This window comes from Symphalangus syndactylus, chromosome 7 (assembly GCF_028878055.3).
Source record: "Symphalangus syndactylus isolate Jambi chromosome 7, NHGRI_mSymSyn1-v2.1_pri, whole genome shotgun sequence".
In the NCBI taxonomy this organism is placed as follows: Eukaryota; Metazoa; Chordata; class Mammalia; order Primates; family Hylobatidae; genus Symphalangus; species Symphalangus syndactylus.
The window spans coordinates 59,736,008-59,751,773 of NC_072429.2; the positions used below are offsets into that span (position 1 = coordinate 59,736,008).

The 15,766-nt window shown below is 41.1% G+C and overlaps 1 protein-coding gene across 4 annotated transcripts in view; it reads right to left on the minus strand.

The window, feature by feature from the left end:
• Window positions 1-15,766, minus strand: part of FAM110B (family with sequence similarity 110 member B) — a 78,511-nt gene that overhangs the window by 10,400 nt on the left and 52,345 nt on the right. For 2 of the 4 annotated variants that reach the window (XM_063643294.1, XM_063643293.1), the window contains one exon: window positions 5,344-5,397. The exons of the other annotated variants lie outside the window; for them this stretch is intronic. The gene's annotated coding sequence lies outside the window, so the exon portion shown is untranslated. The remainder of the gene's footprint in view (window positions 1-5,343; window positions 5,398-15,766) is intronic. 4 annotated transcript variants of the gene reach the window in all.

The window sequence follows — 15,766 nt, forward strand, 5'->3', positions numbered from 1 at the left end:
CGCTTGTAATCCCAGCACTTTGGGAGGCCGAGGCGGGTGGATCACGAGGTCAGGAGATCGAGACCACGGTGAAACCCCGTCTCTACTAAAAATACAAAAAAATTAGCTGGGCGTGGTGGCGGGCGCCTGTAGTCCCAGCTACTCGGAGAGGCTGAGGCAGGAGAATGGCGTGAACCCGGGAGGCAGAGCTTGCAGTGAGCCGAGATCGCGCCACTGCACTCCAGCCTGGGTGACAGAGCAAGATTCCGTCTCAAAAAAAAAAAAAAAATGAGGGTTTGCTTGGCCCACACATGTGCCGGGGAAAGACGGTCTAGGAGTATTCTCAAAGAAGTCCCCTCAAAGGAGGCCAATAGAAAACAATGTCTGCCCAAAGCCCTCCTCTGAGAAGGCTGGGGGCATCCACTAGCTGAGCAGAGGTGTGGCTGCCTCAACGGAACCCAAAAGCTCCCAGAGAGAACCAGCTCTGAAATGTGCCATGCCCAGGGGACACTGATTCCCCCTGCAAGAGCCAGGGAGAGAAACCCTGTCACCTCCGCTGAATGCTCTGTCTGTCCCTTGCTCATTACGCAATGCAGGGTCTGCCCAGTAGAGGCTGGTAGAGCCGTCTGATAAGGAGCAGGAGAGGAGCTGGAGCAAGTCAAGGGGAAAATGATGCTTGTTAAGTATGCTTCTTCACAGGGTCTCCAAGCCAACACAGACTTGAGCTGGGAGAAGAGAAACCAGTTTAACTGGACCAGAGGTAGAGTTTTGATCTTGATGTGAGGCAGCACTCTTCCATGTCTGAAACTGATCTGGGGACTCTAAATTATTGAAGATGAACTGAAAAGGCTACAGGTCCTGTCTGAGATATCACCGAGGCATAGAAATGATAATTCAGTGGGGCAAATGCTTAGGGCATGGAAAAAGAACACAGGACACTTGACCCTGAGCAAGTTTCTCCAGCTGGTGTACCTGAGTTTCCTCATTTATGGAACATTGATAACCATGATTCCTACACTTCGCTGGCTGGGGTGAGAATTCCTTGAGGTGACACATGAAAGTGCTCAGTCAGGAGCTCAGCCTGGAAATTGTTCAGTAAATGTAAGCTATTTTTTTTTTTTTAAGACGGAGTCTCACTGTGTTGCCCAGGCTGGAGTGCAATGATGCAATCTCAGCTCACTGCAACCTCCGCCTCCTGTTTCAAACGATTCTCCTGTCTCAGCCTCCTGAGTAGCTGGGATTACAGGCGCCTGCCACTACGCCTGGCTAATTTTTGGTATTTTTAGTAGAGACGGGGTTTTACCATGTTGGCCAGGCTGGTCTCGAACTCCTGACCTAAGGTGATCCGCCTGCCTCGTTCTCCCAAAGTGCTGGGATTACAGGCATGAGCCACCGTGCCCGGCCAATGTAAGCTATTATTAAATGCTGTCCCCAGTTTCTGCAACTTGGCACTGATAATCACCATCATTAGATTTCAAGCTTTATGGTAAATGAATGATCTTTTGTCTAAAAATTATTCCATTACTCTCAAGTGATAGAGCCTGTGCTATTTCTGTCAAAGAGGATTGACCGTGCAGTTTCTGGCTAAAAGGTCACTTGTATGACCCCATTTTTATTTGAGTTACAGAGAAAATATGTAGTTTCAAATTTCAAAGCAAACGGTTATGTGAGTGAAACAGGCTAGAGTAAACAATATAGCCATTATTACAAATGAAATCTGGTGGTAGGAGAAAAACAGCCGGTCAAATCTCAATCCATGATGGATTCTTTACTTTAATGTCATTCTCCAAGGTCATTTAGAGAAGTCATCCACACGCTTCATTTTCATTTGTAAGTAAAGCCATTAACGAAAATGTTAGAAGTTTCTTTTAAAATGTTTTCCTCCTATTTAAGACAACTATAATGAAATAGAGAGTCAGAAAAAATTTCCCATTTTTAGTTCAACATTCTTCCTTGGCCTAAGGTAAGGAATGTGTTATTATGAGAGGGCCCCTAACTTGCATCAGTGAGGGGGAGCCTTGCCTTTTACTTGGGATTACAGAAATCAGTGCTGTGCATAACCAACCAGTGCCAAGAATCACTTGGAAATATAATGACTTGCTTGATGAAAATTACTATAAGTAATTAAAAAGCAGGGCTACTAGAATTCCTTTACACAAATACAGTAAGAATGCCTGCCTTATCCAAACAAACATAAAATGATCCCCCTTTCTGCCAGTGTTTCCTCTCCTGTGGAGGCTTTATGTGGCTTCATGTTCAATTGTGACAATGTGTGAGGCCATGACCAAATATTAAATGAATGTGGAGTTCAAGAGACCACTGTCATTTTTTTACAGACTAGTCTACTCCAGTCACAGTTTGTAAGACTTGCTGGGCTGGGGCACGGTGGCCCACGCCTGTAATCCCAGCACTTTGGGAGGCCGAGGTGGGCAGATCACGAGGTCAGGAGATCGAGACCATCCTGGCCAACAAGGTGAAACCCTGTCTCCACTAAAAATACAAAAATTAGCTGGGCATGGCAGCACGTGCCTGTAATCCCAACTACTTGGGAGGGTGAGGCAGGAAAATCGCTTGAGCCTGGGAGGCAGAGGTTGCAGTGAGCCAAGACAGCATCACTGAACTTCAGCCTGGAGACAGAGCTAAACTCTGTCTCAAAAAAAAAAAGACTTGCTGGCTACTGTGAGTCTGAGAGTTAGTGGGTTCCCCATTTTGGGTGACCCAGGCACACCTTCCAGCAGCAGTAATAACAACTCAACGAACTCAGTGATTATAAACTCTGGTAGTAACTCCTGCAGTTCATAAGGCTTTGTGCTGTGAGTTCCCACACCTCATCTCAGCGAGCCTGCTTAAGAGGCGGTCTGATACCCGTGTATAGAGGAGAGGGTGAGTACTGGTGAGTGGCAAAGAGAGCCCAGACCAGAACCCAGGATGATGTGGATTTGGGGAGCCGTGCCCAGGGCTTCTACCAAGGTCGATTTTAAGGGTCTGCACTGTGCATGTTACTGCTTTCTCCTTTAGCTGTGTAAACTCGTACTCTAGGGCAAATCTAGTACAAATGATAAGAAAGTTTACTGTGCCAATATATACAGAACATTTCTTTTTGAAAAATATTTTAATTTCTAGTAAACAGCCTTAGGGCAGAAGATGATATTTACTCTGAAATAAAATGTGTGTTATAACAAAATTATGAAACATTTAAATTTGAAGGGAGAAAAAGCAGTATTTTGGGTGAATTCCTCTGTGAGTGTATTAGATAAATTGCTACAAAAATTACATTACCTGTTAGTAATGACCACTTCTTATTAAGCACATACAATGTCCCCAGAACTGTAATAATGCCCCATTAGTAATGACCATTTCTTAATAGGCACATATGTTGTCCCCAGAACTGTAATAATGCCTTTCACACATTTTTAAGTTCCATCCCGCGAATATCCCTAAACCAAGTGTTGTTATCACCATTTTACAGATGAGGAAACTGATGTCCAGAGACATTTAAAGAGGTTGTCTAAGATGTTCAGCTATGGAGGGGCGAGGGCTTCATACCAAAGTGGGTACAAGGATGGCTTGGCCCACCCCACCTTATCACAGTGTTGTTTCAGCTGTTAAAGAGATACGTATGAAGCACCAAATGTATTTTTAAATGCTTTATATTAAAGTAATATGGCTCAGGCACCCACACTAATTATATTTTACTTCTGAAAATCTACTCTTTTGACCATTCGCTGTTTAGTATTAATACCAGCTTCCTCCAGAGGGTGAAGGACGAAAAAAAGCCTTGATTTTTTGTTAAATCAAATAACCATGCTACTTGTTAATGGCTTAAATGCACAAAAAAGAAGGTAAAATGTTTATAAATTGAGTTCTGTTCATTTTAAATTTTCCTTCTTTATGCTACTGACTGTGGATCTATCAGAGTTGGCTGAATAATGAAAGATTTGAAAAAGAACAGTAACATAAGACTGTGGTTTCATTCTATCTTACTGCACAGAGCATATGAAGAGCAGAGATCACCTAATTTTACTGCTATTTTTAGTAAAGCCCTCAGCTATGCACATAGTAGGCATTAATTCAAATGTTCACGGAGTTGAACTAAAATGTTAAGCGTTCAGTAGAATATCTAGCACACCCTTTCATATTGTAAAGGCCCAGTGAAAATGTCAGATAAAATCTTGGGAAGTGAAGTTGGGAATGTGTATATATTTGAAACGATACTCCAAGTACCTCCTTTTGATTGGAGTAATCTCCAATATAAGGCAAATACACGAGACTGCTTATTCACAACCTAAGAAACACATCAGCACTGAATTCTGCTTAGAGCGCAAATAAGGGGCAAAAGGAAATGAATACAAGGTAGAATTTTACAGCAGAACCAGTAAGTTCACTTAAAAAAAATAGTGAATATTGTTGATCTCATTTGTCAAGAAACACCTAGAATTATTTTCCATCTCTTGAAGAGTTCTTTGTATAGCAGTTGTTAGAACAACTGGTTCTTTGCCTTAAGTATATTCTGAAAAGAACAGTTTATTTTTCACTTCTGTGGATTCAGACTGAACTGTGGGATAAATAATCTTCAAAATAAGACATGTAAGACGATAGACACCTATTTCTTGCAGCACATATTTTCATCTTTCCAGCACTTAACATGTCTTACATAAAATCATTTTCAAGCCTAGAATGTTAAAGGTAAGGCTTCATCACAATTTGCACTTGAAATATTATTTTTGGGTTCAAGCGACAGGAAGCTCAGCAATGACTAAGTTCATCCACCTTGCCCAGGCCCAGTTCAGCTCTGCCGTTAAGCTCCTTGAAAGGAAAGCAGCAGGCTTGGGCTCCACTGGGCAGAGCTACGTTGGGTCCAGCTGTGCCTGAAGGTAGGCACTGCCTTAGGAGGGAGAAGAGAGACTGGTGTCAGGGGGATGTGGGTCTGCGACCACAGGCTCTGTCCCCTCTACCCAGCCTCCCCTGACCAAGACGCCCTCCTCCTTCCCAGGCTCTCTGATGCCTGCCTCTACATTCTGCGCTCTCTCCTGGAATCTCCTCCCCTCTTGAGTCTTCCAAGCTGAAAAAAGAATCAACACAACTACAGGGAAGTCTTTTCTGTCCTCTCCTTCTGAGTCCCATCCTTCCTCCCGGGCTCTTGCCTTACAGTCCTCATTCCCGAATGGTGAGAGGTGGTAATGACCCTCCTCCCACAAGGATGGGACACCCGAGGGCAGCTGCCTGGCTCCTGCCTGCCCAGCACAGCAGATACTGGCGGACAGCAGAGTTTGGAATCTCTTTTAGAGATTCTCCTGTGACATGTATTTAGTTCAGGATGTGCCTTTGCCCCAAGATAAAAGAATACAAATCTAAAAACCTCACCTAATATATTATGAAAGTGGCTTTGTTCACTTCCGGCCTCCCCACTTGCGCCTGCTATTAAAAAGAAAAAAAAACAAAATCAAGCTCACTTAAGAGGCTCTCTAAGGATTATAATAATCTAAAACCAACATTAAAAGTAATCTGATCAATACTTTAAAAAATTACAGACATTGCTGGGAGAGGAAAATACATCTTTCATTAGACATGAAAACTTTGCCTTCAATATACATTAAAATAAAATGTACTTTTTTTTACATGATTCCATCATGCTTTTATGTTAAAATGATACCACCTGCTTCTATCTTGATTAACATTTAAGCTTCTCATTCCTGTTTACTAAAGAAAAATAACTGCCCAAAGTGAAAAAGGGAGTTGGCTTTTAGAAACAGTTCTTTTATTCTCAGTCTCTAGCTTTCTTGTTGTTGAGTGAGAAATGAAGTTTTCTCCTATGTTTTAACAAGAAAGAGCATAACTTTGCTTGCAGTAAAAGGTAGTTGCTGATGTTTGGTGCCTCACGATCTCTTAAGCTTTTGATTTTGGGCACAGGCACCTTCAATTTAAGAAGAGGAACACAGCAGCAACCATTTGTTGGCTGCCTGTCACCAGCCAGACCTCATGCCAGGCAGGGTGGATGTCTTCTATTTACCTGCCCTGCCCAGCACCTATCATTCTCCCACTTGACAGATGGGGAAGCGGAGACGTGGAAGGTTTCAATGACTTGCCTGCAGCTGAAGGAGCTGCTGTCCACCTCGGGGCCATCTGTATTCTAAGCCTGTGCCCCAAGACTGCTCTGGATGGTCATGGAAACATCTGTGGCCACAAGGACTGAAGAGGGGCCAGACCTGAACATCAGCCAGGAAGGAAAAAAGGAAAAAATGCTGGCCAGCGGCCCCCTCACCACCCCCAGCCTGTACGATGCCAAGCCCCAGGCTGCTTTCACAGCAAAACTCCTTCCTGCTACGGTGGGAGAGTGTGTACCTACTACAGGGAGAAGCCGCGGTTAGGAGTACTTGCTGTGCCGGAGGATACATCAGTGAGGGGGAGTGAGAGGCAGGAAGATGACGTGAAACTTTTTGAGGAGAGGCATTCATAAAATATAAAAAATAGGCCCAATGAATCCAATATGAGGCAGTGACAATAAAAGCCCTTTGTTTGGTGAGATTCTCCAAGGGGCTCTCAAAATGTGGCGACACCCTCCTTCGTGGAAAATAAGTATTCTAATACCTTTATAAGGAAATTAGAATATATTCTGGGCAATAGAAAACTAACAGTCTAGTCATGACCTGATTAGATAAAAATCAGCTTATCCTGGTGAAGCCTGAGCCCATCTCTGGGGAAGGATCCTTCAACCATGCAGACCCACACAATGCAACTTTCCCCCAAGCTCTGCCCTCAAGGGAACCACTTCAAAGGGAAACTGTTTAATCAAGTTTATAAAGGCAGAAGAACTAGAAGGCAGGACACCCCCACTAGAGTATTTGTTCATTCAGCAAGTGTTTACTGAGCATCTACAAATGTGCCAGGCAGTGAACAAAATAAACACTATGTGGCGCTCACATACACGGCAATCAATCAATCAATCAATCAATCGATCAATATAGTATGTATGTAGTATGACAGCATGGGTGCTGAAAAGAAAAGCAGAGCAAGGATTTACTGAGGTGGAAATTACTGTTGACTTAGATAAGAAGGGTTTTGGTAAAGTGACTGGCAGGGTTTCAGGAGAGATGGGAAGAATAAAACAGGAGACGGTGATATAGGTGGCTTGTTTCATGAGTTTGGAGAGGAGGTAATAGTTAGAGGTTGGTAAGCAGAACCAAGAGAGGATATTTATTTTCCAATGGTAAAAATAGTAGCATGGGCTGGGAGCAGTGGCTCATGCCTAGAATCCCAGCTAATGGGGTTGGGGGTGGGGAGGTGAGGCAGGAGGAATGCTTGAGACCAGGGGTTCGAGGCTGCAGTAAGCTATGATTATGCCACTACACTCCACCTGGGCAACAGAGAAAAAAAAAAGGCAGCATGTTGGGAATGACACAACAGAAAGAAAAATGTATGTGATACAGGAAAGACTTTACACTAATGCTGAGAACAGGGGGATAAAAATGTGACCAAAAACTTTAACCCAGACAATAATGACTTATAGGTGTCAGGAGGCTGTATGGGATTTTTCTTAACTGGTCGGTGGCGTTGGAGGAGAAGGCCTTTTTAATAATAAGGGCTCTAAAGGAGTGGCAGTGGAAGAGAGCTTTTGTGGGTTGGGGCCTGTGCCTATATGGATTGCTGTCGGAGGCTGAGGGTGGGCACAAGGCAGGCAACATGAAAAGGAAGACAGCGATACTGTTGCGGGAATATTCTTAGACGCTGATGTGTAAACAACGGCCTCATGGTCATGGAGGCAAAACCTAATAGGGACAGGTCGCTGCAACTCTCCATTTGCTAGACATCTGGCAGAAGCAAATCATCTGATGAGTGATAATTTCATCATCTGTAAGACAGAGGAAGAAAGTACTGCTTCTGTGAATTTAAAGTTCATCAACAGGGAATCAGAGATCCTAGGAGAAAACAGCTAAGAATTCATAGAGTAATATAATAGCTAAGGAAGGGATTCAATCATTCAATTTATACTCATGCCGGGCACTGTTACTAGCACTGGAGGTATTGACATGAATGGAAAAGACACAATTCCCTGTTTCTGTGGCATGCTCAGGCATTCACATACATTCCACAGAACAGATTGCACAATTCAGGATAGAGATGGAGGAGATTTTATGGTTGGATTCTAAGGGAAAATGTAAACTGTGCCTATAAGGAGGAGAGGCTGGTGTGGCCACAGGTTCTAGGTTCTAGGGTCAGAACATGTGAGTCCCCTCCCCCATTTACCACTGCATGACCTTGAAGAATTGTCTCTCTAACTTTAGGTTCCTTAGCTGTGCCATGGGGCTGATACCAGGGCTCAGGATAGTAGAGTGGGCAATATATGCTAGCTACTGTTCTTTTTAATGAACTGGAGAAAACATTATCAGATGAACATCATAGACTATAAAGGCAATTTGCAGATTAATAGAAGGAAGAATTTTTGAACAATTCAAACTGTCCAAAACTAGAATTCATTGGCTTTTGCAGAAGTGCTAGCTTTTTATCCCAGGAATGCTTCATGCAGAGGTAGACTTAACATCTGTTCAAGAAATTTTAGAGGGAATTCCTATAATGGGTGGAAGGAGGAGGCAGGTGAATGTCAAGTTCCTTTCTAATAGGTTCTATGTTTCTTTGAAACTTCTATTTTCAAAGCAAGAAGAAAGGAACATGAAGACAGAACATGAAGGCAGAATTTTAAAGATAAACTGTAATAAGAATTTAAGCATTAAAAAAATCATTGCAATATATTAAGAAAGTGACAAGAATGGTTTTGGTAAGTAGATTAAATCTAAGAAAAAAAAAGATAGTAAAGAAGAGGGAGGTTTAAGCAGACTGGATGAAAAAAGTAAAAGCTGAAGAAAGAAGGAGCAGTATGTGCGGCATCTCATCAGTCGTGGGCACTGGAGACCCTGCATGGGTGTGGCTCTGCCTTGGTAAGCTGTCAGCCTTTTGTTCCTCCCTGTTCTAGTAGCTGTGATCTGTGCCAGGGTTGATCCCTCACATCCTTTAAGGTCCTGAGCCTCAAGCCTCACATACTTCTCATACAGCATGTATGAGAGGGTACAGAATGTGTACAGCGCCTCCAGCAGCGCCTTCCTTTCCTCCAGGCCAAGGGAACCACTGGAAAGGAGCCATTTATTGGGCTAAAATACTACCAACAGGGGCCCCGAAGGGGGTGGCTGACTGGACAACAGAGGCAGCTTCTAATGTTATCGAGATTTGGATGTTTCTGCAATAAACTGTGCTAAAAGGTCATGTTATATTTGCATGTAATGTGTCAGCTTATTTCTGAGATTATGATAGTCTTTGGAAGACATTTAGCCAGAGATTACAGTTTAGTAATCACCTTGTTAATCCTCCAGTTGGGACACAGTAGCCCTGAGGCCACTGGCTCAGAGCTGAGATGCTATCAGAGACCACTGGGTGTAATGCTTGCCTCTCCAGACCAACTCTGACTCAGGTGGTTTCCCTTACATTAGCCTAGAGGGGATCGAACTCTTTTGTGACATTCTTCTTTCTAACTGACTACTATAGGGAAGATATTGAATGTTTCTCTTTTGTTTAATAGCTCTAAAGATAGACGGAGGCTTTTAAACCTTCATCTATTTTACTTACTAAGGCATTCTGGATCACTCCCAATGTTGTTTCTAGAACTCAGGAGGTGAAGCTTTCCTGTGTTTACAAGGATACTTGAAAAGACATTTCAATAAATGCAGCCAATACATCTATGAAGAGCCAATGACTCCTTTTAGCAGGCTAAAATTGACCACAAAAGAAAAGTTATCCTAGGGAGATGATGGAAAAAAATATATAAAACTTATTGTTTGTCTCAGAAAATATTTCTAGTCTTTGGACAAAGAACTACTCAAAATGCAATTTCTCATTTTTCAATGCCAGCTTTTTCAAACATTATGATCAACAGCAAAATGTGACCTACTTCCTCTGATACCTCAGAAAAGTGATGTGTCATCCCCAAATCCATTTCCCCCACTTGCAGGGCAAAAGACAAATACTTATACAGCCATCCTTCTCTGACAGATGAGAAGGGCTCTTTTAATCAACATTCTCAAAGCACAGTTAATTTTTTTTTTCCTGAAAAGTATCTATCAAATGTTTCCCTATGGCTGGACAATTTAAATAATCCTTGGGTTCAGCTCTCTAACTGAAACTGAAATCCTATAGTAGACGGGGGAAACTCAAAACAGGGCCTCACAGGGTGCTGGTGAGGGAAGTGATGTAAGGATTACAGTGATTTTTTGAAAAGTAGAATTCTCTGAGAGCACTTGATGTGATAATCCTGATGAAACCAAAGAAGGCCCTAAGACCCCTAGGAGGCCATGGAACACTGAACGCAGAGCAGATGCAGGACTCATGTTGGTCTAGTCTGAATCCTGCTTCCCTGTCTTTTAGCTCTGTGACTCTGGACAAGAGAATTACATTTGTGTGATTCCCTTTGACCATGTGTTAAATGGGATCATAACAGCACCTTCCTCACAGGGTGATGGTGAAGGTGATATGGCGCGAAGGCTGGAAGACACTGAGCACAGGGCCTGTCTGTCATACAGAAGGTGTGAACTATATTTTTTTTTTTTTTTTTTTTTTTTTTTTTTTTTTGAGACGGAGTCTCGCTCTGTCACCCAGGCTGGAGTGCAGTGGCGCAATCTCGGCTCACTGCAAGCTCCGCCTCCCGGGTTCACGCCATTCTCCTGCCTCAGCCTCTCCGAGTAGCTGGGACTACAGGCGCCCACCACCACGCCCGGCTAATTTTTTGTATTTTTAGTAGAGACGGGGTTTCACCGTGGTCTCGATCTCCTGACCTCGTGATCCACCCGCCTCGGCCTCCCAAAGTGCTGGGATTACAAGCGTGAGCCACCACGCCCGGCCTATATTTTTATAGTAAAAGGGTTATTTTTAATTGGACATACTGACAGTACTTGTGTATTGTGAGAAAAATCACTTCCCTGGTCAATCCATCGAAACACATGCAAATTCTAGATGTTCTTGTAAAAATGAAATGCATTAAAAGAGAATCTCCAAAACCCCTTATGGAATTTGAGAAGCACTGCGCTAAACCTGTTTACTTTGAGGAAATCTGACATCTTCACTAGGTTGAGCCTTCCTGTCCATAAACAGGGATCTGCCTCTCCATTTATTTAGATTTTTGATTTTTTTCATCGGTGTTTTGTAGTTTTCAGCATATAAGTTCTAGATGTGTTTTATTAGATTTATTTTTAAGTATTACATTTTTTGAGTCAGTGCAAATGGTATAGTATTTTTAACATGAGTTTCCACATACTCATCACTATTGAGAAATACAATTGACTTTTGTCCGTTGATCTTATATTCTGCGAACGTGCTGAACTCACCTTTTGGTTCTAGGGCTTTTTATTTACATTTTTGTGTAGATTATTTGAGATTTTCTATGTAGACAATCATGTAAGACAAGATAGACAATAAAGAAGAAGCAGGTGTAAGAAAAGTGGGCCAGATGAAAATGAGGGTGAAGGAAGAGTGAGTATCAAGCAAAACCTCCCATCAGTTATTTGCAAGCTTATGCAAGATTATTCTAAAACGTATATGGAAAGGCAAAGGAGTATAATAGCTAAAACAGTTCTGAGATAAAAGAATAAAGAATGAGGAATCAGTGTACTCAATTTCAAGATATTATCTAGCTACAGTAATCAAGATTGTGGTATGATGGAGGGACAGACACACAGATCAGTGGAGCACAACAGATAACCCAGAAAGAGCCCCACACAAGTTAAGCCAATTGACTTTTGACAAAGGTGCAAAAGCAATTCAAAGAAAAAGGACTAGACTTCAACAAATGGTGCTGGAGCAACTGGATATCCATAGGCAAAAATATAAACGTTGACCTCATACCTTTTATCTCATACTTTATACAAAAATTAACTCAAAATCATAGAGTCAACTGTAAAATAAAAAAATGTTACTATTAGGAAACAACAAAGAGAAAATCTTTAGGACCTGTGGCTTGATGAAGGGTTCTTTGATATGACATCAAAAGAGTGATCCATGAAAGAAAACTGATAAATTTGACTGATTAGAATTACAAAAACTTTTTATCTGTGAAGGGCTCTGTTAAAAGGATGAAAAGATAGGCAACAGACTGGGGAAAATATTTGCATGATATACATCTGACAAAGGACTCATATCTAGAACATATAGAGTTCTCAGAACTCAACTTTAAAAAACCAAACAATCCAATTGGAAAATGGGCAAAAGACATTTCAACAAAGAGGGCACATAAAAAGGGCAAATAAACATATGAAAAGACATGTCAATATTATAAGACATTAAAATCTATCACTATTCATGAATGAGCTATCACTATACACTTGTTAGAACAAGTAAGATTAAAAAAAAAAGAGAGAGAGAGAGAGAGAGACACCACCCAATAAATGCTGGCAAGAATGCAGAGAAACTCTGTCACTATTTGCCTTGATAATGGGAATGTAATAGTGTAGAGACACCCTGGTAAACAGCTGGGCAGTTTCTTAAAAAACTAAACATACATTTACCATAGAACCCAGCAACTGCACTCCTGGGCATTTATTCCTGAGAAATGAAAACTATATCCACACAAAAAACTATACATAGTTGTTCAGAGCAGCTTTACCTGTAAAAGCTCCAAACTAGAAGCAACCAAAATGTCTCTGAATGGGCAAATAGTTAACTAAACTATGGTATATCTATACAATGGCTGGTACTCAGCAATGAAAAGGAACGAACTATTGAGGCATGCAACGACTGGGATGTATCTGAAGAACAGATGCATGAAAAAAAGCAAATGTCACACAGTCACATACTGTATGTATATAACATTCTCAAAATTAGAGAGATGGAGAACAGATTTAGTGGTTTTCAGGAGATAAGGATGAGATGTCATATGGGTGCTTGTAAAGCACAAGGTCTCTGTGATACAGAATAGGATCTTGATTGTAGTGGTGCTTACACAAATCTATGCAAGTGATAAAATGAAGTATACACACAAGCTCAACTTCCTGGTTTGATACTGTACTATAATTATATAAGACATAGCCATGGGAGGGTACTGGGTGACACATGAAACTTCTACCATCTTTGCAACTTCTTGTGAATCTGTAATTTCAAAGTAAAAAGTTTAAAGAAAACAGCTGAGGGAAGAGAGAGAGATCCATGATCTGCTTCCCAAATAAAGGAACAATCATGATTTTTAAAAATAACAAGAGGTTAAAATTACAATGTAAGTTGACATGTTTCTCAGGTCATAAGACATTTTATATGGAGAAAGAGGCTCACACATTTGTCATATTTTAATATTGAGAAAATAACCTAGGGTCAAACTTTGGCCTAAAAATCAGAAAAATGAGACTATCTCCTAAATTGTTCCAAAATTTTAAAATGAAGTCTCTTTTTGAACAAAAAGTCTTTTTCCATTATTATGGTTCAGAATATGCCATGGATTAAAATGTTTTTTAAATAGTACTGAAGGCAATAAAGCACAATCATATGAAATGATTCATGTCTATGAGGATACTAAATTGAAGCTACATTGAGAAGATGAGATAAGAAACAAAAGAAATTTAACACATTAATAGTGTTCTTTGAAAGAGCTTCTCAATAATTTTCTTTTTTTTTCTTTCTCTGTCACCCAGGCTGGAGTGCAGTGGCGGGACCATGGCTCACTGCAGCCTCAACTTCCCAGGATCAAGTGATCTATCCACCTTAGCCCCTTGAGTAGCTGGGGCTACAGGCATGCGCCACCACGCCCAGCTAATTTTTATATTTTTTTGTGGAGAAGGGTCTTGCCGTGTTGCTCAGGCTGGTCTCGAACTCCTGGGCTCAAGCTGATCCACCCACCCTGGCTTCCCAAAGTGCTGGGATTACAGGCATAAGCCACTGCACCTGGCCTCAATAATACTTTCATGTAAAAATTACAATCATCTAAGCAGAACAATTCTAGATTTCAATGATTTCTTCCTGTAAACTGAAGTGCTTTAAAAGTTATATTTTGATAAGGGATTTAAAAAAAAAATCAGCACCAAAGAACAAGGATTTGGGGCAGAGTTGATGTTTCGGTCTACCAAACATAAAAAGAATCATTTTTCTTTTAAAATTCCTCATTATCATGTAATCTATGTAGAAGAAGTAGAGTCAGAGATACCATATTTCACATTTCCTAAGTCTCCTTCATGAATTCTACATTTTAAGTGACCACTTTAATAAAGATGCGTGTAGAGTGATGGGAAAAGTTTTGAAAACAACATACGCTTCCAAGTTTAAGTTCCACCTAAATATGCAAGTCAGTTCTAGTATCAGTGATGCAAACAGGGTGGCTTTCTCATCCTATAGCATCCCCCCAAAATGCATCAGGCATATTTAGGATGCGCCTTCCTACCTTCCACCTCTCTACACATACATCACTAGAGTATGGGTTATGACAGCATTTCTGAGATTTAAGGACTATAAACAAGGACAATGAAAAGCTCAAGTGAAAAAGGTTGCCTGTGCAGCGTAATATGAAATCCCAATCTCTATTTGTAACTAGGCTGTTCCATCTGTTTGGCTTTGAGATGGAAGCATTTCTGGTAGACAGTGCAACCCAAGAATTGAGCCACTGGAACTCCTCAACGGTCTGCTGTGCTTTGTTATCAGAGAAGCTGAGGGTTTCACAATTTCCTTGTCATTAGGGACATGAAGAGCTCCCTCTAGTAAAAAATCAGTTTACTGTGGGCTGACTGAGTAACCCAACGAATCCAGTACTGAATGTTCTGCCAGTATATGTGGCCTCTAGTCAGTAAAATAGAGCCCAATCCTAATTCAACCTATTGAACAGTAAGATGTTAATGGGGAACCTGGCCTTCCACTTTTGTCTCCTTCACTAGGTTGACACTTCTATTAAATAATCAGAAACAGAAACACATAAAAGGGAAACAGGGTAAAGCAGGTTAGCAGAGATATAAAAGATATAAAATTAAGAAGACCTTTGTCCTACATGGATATCTTATCCTCTGCATTTGTAAAGAATCTGAAAAACACATTTTCTATATAAATAGAACAAAATCAAATCCCTGTCACAAACACTCTTAATTAACTCAGAAATCTGCTTTTATTCTGTCTTCCAAAGGAAGTGTGTGCAGCAGGAAAGCGTACCTCAGAATCTAAATCACGACAGCTATGAAAACAAGTCTGGCATAGCTGACAGATTTTTTTCTCGATGAGTATTTATAAAGGAGGAGTCATGCTTAATCAAATAATTTATAATTACTAACTGTATAAAATCTTTACCGTATCATGTTCATGTACTACAGAATTTCGCATTTTCTGCACAATGGGTTCTAAAGATTATAGCATCATACACAGAATATTAGATAAATAGTCTGACTGCTATCATTTAAATAATGTGTAATTATACGAAATGAGTGATTAAAAAGTAACTTTAATGTTACCTTTGGTTCAAAATGGTAGCAAGATTTATTTAGTTTATCTCTTTTTATTCCCAAATCCCTGTTAAAATGAAAATAATAAACACAGCGGAAAGAACAAGAGAGACAGAAAGTGTACAGATGAGTTGGAACTAACCTCACAGGACAGTGGCAATCATTCGAAGTGTCTGGGGAAGATCCCAGGGAGAAGTGAGTGCATTTGCCTGGCACCACCCCCCAAAGAGCAGGACGTGAGGGCAGGAGAGGCCAAGAGTGTGGGCTCAGAAACAAAGGTGAAAAGACAGAGCTTGTGAAGCACAGAATACAGCAGTAGTGGGCTCCTGAAACCCCACCCTAAT